We start from the raw sequence: 4,188 nt of genomic DNA, 5'->3' as shown, positions 1-4,188 counted from the left end.
ATGCAGTGAGCATGCACCCTGTCCCACTCAGCCTCTTCCCTGAGGGGCACAAGAGCTCCGTGAGGACAGAGACAGTATCTTTCCTGGGCCCTCTGTGGCTGCACAAGTTTGTAGCAGGGTGCTATGCTGCAGATGTGGTTTGGGGGTCTCTGGCAGCAGGTGAAATTTTATACCTGAGTGCCGCAGTCCGGCTGCAGCAAACTAGCCAGGGGGTGACGAGCAACTTGTGTAGATTGATACAGCAGGAGTGGGAGCCGTTTATTGTAGGACAACAGAGGTATTTATACATTCCACACAGCTTATCTAATTAACATAAACTTGATACAGCAGTCAACCAATAAGGAATCTCCACACTTAATGGCTCGCTGGCGTTACTTCACAAACCACTCCCTCTGGCAAAATGCCAGGCGCCATCCAGACTTGTTTATAGACTCTTAACATTTCCCCCTTTTGTTTAATTTAAATAACGACCATAGTGGTTTTTACACAAACACCACAAACAATCTGCTACAAGCAGAAGGGGAGGATACAAAATGCCACAATACCAAGCCAATTGATGGCTCCATGCAAGAAGCCCTTGGAAAAATGATACCAGCAATGACACCGTTAGCAAAGATACCGAGTTATAATTTGTTGTAGATTACAGTTTGTCTCAGTCCAGGTAAAGCAGTGTCTCAATAGATTAACTCACAGTCCAGGTAAATCATAGTCCAGGTAAGTTCTGCAGGCAGCTAGCTTAAATCACAGTCCAGGTCTCAGCGGAAGTTTCGTCCGGTTCTCAGCAACACTGGAAATTCTTCCACCCTCATCGTCACCGGCACTGGGATGAAGGCAGGAACTCCAGCAATGATGCTAAAGAAAATCTTGTAGTATTCCACTAAGAAAACAACCTTCTGAACAATTTAGTATATTATCTCAAGGTTTTTTACATTTGAAATAAGCCTTAATAGTGCTCATTACTCATCAGCCTCCAGGTGTGGGAGAACCATTGTAGCTTATTTATTGGCATTGAAAATGACCAAACATCAGGGACACCGGTAGCGTCTTTTGCCAGCTGCAGCGTCCCGGGCAGCCCCAGATGGCCCTGGGGAGAGTCCCGGTCTCAAACTGCTTCTGGGCACAGGGAGCAAGAGCCTGCGAGACTGTACCTCCGGGTCAGATCTGGATTTGGGCTCTCGGTAGTGGCATCCCGCTCCCCAGGTGGGGGGCAGGGAAGAGCCAGCTGCCTCGGCTTGGAAATTCCTTGCTGCGCCTTGATCCGCTCGCGCACGTGGCAGCCACTGCATTGATTCACGCACCCTCCGGTAACGAAAAGTATTTAGTAATAGCCTTTTGCTGCAACTTTTTTCTTGATAATCTTTCTTCTTCTGAACTTTCTTTTTCTTTCTGACTAGAGTTCCTGGGCTTCTATCAACACATGTCCTAACTGCTCTTGGTTCCATTAGGGTGCCTTCTTCCCTTAGTGATTTACTTCTCACCCCTTCCATATTTTCATCACAAAGACAATACAACATTTCAAGACAAAACAAGACACAAACATACTGTATCAATCTTCTCCATTTTCTGGAAACAGGCTTTAAAGCCATATGCAAGATTTAAACTGGAGACTCTATAGACCTTTAATTCCAGAAGTAAGGAAATAAAAACTACATTTAAGAACCATTAGACTAGCCATGATATCAGGATGGAGTAGAACAAATCTGAGACAGTTAAACCCCTCTCCCATTCTACACCTGTATGCAATCTTGGAAGGCAAAACTGTTCGAGATAAATTATCAACATAGGTGTTAGCTACATGCAGATTGTAATCCTGCCATCCAGCATTTTATGGCAAAGTAGAGAAGTTCAGTCTTTGAGGACAGTTCTGTCTGTTTCATAGGAAAGGGGTTACATTCTTTCCACACTTTGATATTTTAACAAGACAATATGGTTTTTAGATCTGTGCCATCTGTCACAAAGATAATTAACACATAATATAAGGTGACATTCAGAATTCTCAAAATCTTCTTACTTTTCTCACTGTGTATATACAGTAAATGGAAAGGTTGAGTTTTTCTTTCAACAGTCAGTTTAAACCCCAAGGGTATAATTTTTTTCCCTGTTATACAATATCACTATTATCCTGGGTGAGAATAAACCCATCACAACATCTCGGCCCTTAGCTGGGACAGTTGTTGGCAGGGGAAGTTCTCCCCTAATTCCCTGATGGCAAAATAAGGGCTTGTAAATTAAACTGGGTCTCTCTTACCTAGCAGGACATCAACAAAAGCCATTAGAATGACCCACCTTTAATCTTCTCAGTAAACATATCACTTTTGTGGCAATATTTTGACCATATTTTATACTGTCTTTAATTTAAACCAACATTTTATCTTGGCTCTAATAATCAGAAGAGAAAGTGCCTTATATATCGGGACATTCTAAATGATTTATTTTTAAAAAAAATATTTATTTTTTAGTTGTAGTTGGACACAATACCTTTATTTATTTATTTTTATGTGGTGCTGAGGATCGAACCCAGGGCCTCGCATGTGCTAGGCAAACACTCTAACACTCTACCCCAGCCCCTATATCAGGATATTCTAAAATTTTAAAATAGACTTTTATTTTTCTGATTAAAAAAACAAATATCGGGCTGGGGTTTTGGCTTAGAGTAGAGTGCTTGCCTAGCATGCATGAGGCACTGGGTTCGATCCTCAGCACCACGTGAAAATAAAATAAAGGTACTATGTCCACCTACAACTAAAAAACAAAATGTTTTTTTAAAAAAATCACCTCATTGCCAAAAATTAGAAAAAAACTAAAGCAAATAAGACTAATTGAAAGCATTGTACACTGTAAATGTGTGAACTATATGGCATGCAAATTACATATCAAAAGAACTGATATAAAAAATTTTTTAATTGAAAGCCTACCATTCTGTTACATGAAGTTTGAATCTGCAACTAATTAAGAGGGTTGTTCCTTTCATGGATATTTTTATCCTAAGTCAAGATGTATAATGCCTGAGATTCAAAATGTATAGAAAATAATTATTTACAAGAAATTCACAGTTATGATTTTATTGAGAATCCCCTTTACACAGTGCACTAGACTAAGTGCATCCAACTTGGCAGACCTGTAATTGAACTGTCACCTTTCCTGCCAAGCAGGCGGACTCCCAGAATTCTTTAGGCAGTGATGAGTAATCTGCCCTACCCAGATTGTACGTGGCCAATCTAGCATCTCAACACAGCCTGAGCTCTTATTTCAAGAAGAAAGATTAGAAAGTTGCCTCCATGTGGCTGCACGGGAATAACTTTTGTGATTAAAAGGCAAGGTTGACTTTCCTGTTGACATTCTTCTGTTCAATCTGCTGGGTAATCTAAGTTGTAAGGAATGTACTATATTTTTTTTAATCACTTACAAAAAGCTTATTTCACTTTAAGCACAAAGAAAGAAATGAAAAGAAAAAAAAAATGGACCCCTGAGCATTTCTGGGTTTTTATCGTTGTTGTTTTTGTTTGTTGATTTTTAATTGGAATTCATGCCTAAGCAAATGCTCATGGCGACCTAAACCCAGCAGCAGCCTGGCACACTCAGTTGCCTAAGACACAACCTTGGAGTTTATTCCTACCCTTTCTCACACACCCCGCATCCAATCAGCCACAAAGACCTGCTGATGCTCCTTCCCGAATATCACTCCAGTCTATACCCTCTCCATAAATACCGCTGCCCATGATTCTCCAGGTCCTGGAGTCTGAATACCCAAACAGCTACTCCACTATCCTCCAGAACCCTTGACACCACCACCAGAGGGCTCCTTCTAATATACAAATCTGATTTTAATAGTCCCTTAAAAAAAATTATTCCCCATCAACCACGGCTAACAATGAATGTGGCCCACCACCATATCTAGTTACCACTCCAGTATCCTCTCCTACAATCATTTCCAACCACTACCCCACACTCACCCAGCTTCCAGTTCCACAATCTCAGCTGTTCAAGGTACTTCCATTGCTTGCAGTGACATGCTCTTTCATACTTCCACGATTTTCCGAATCCCGTCTTCTCAATCTCCAATGCCCCCACTTCTGGCAAAATCAGATTTATCTTCCAACACATGGCTCAACTATCTCTTCAGTGGATATCTTTCCTGACCTGTAGGAGGACATGCTGACACTACCCTTTATCCCTCTCTGACCTTAT

The sequence above is a fragment of the Marmota marmota genome, unplaced genomic scaffold (genome assembly GCF_001458135.2).
Source record: "Marmota marmota marmota unplaced genomic scaffold, marMar, whole genome shotgun sequence".
Classification (NCBI taxonomy): Eukaryota; Metazoa; Chordata; class Mammalia; order Rodentia; family Sciuridae; genus Marmota; species Marmota marmota.
Note: the sequence above shows the minus strand (reverse complement) of the source record.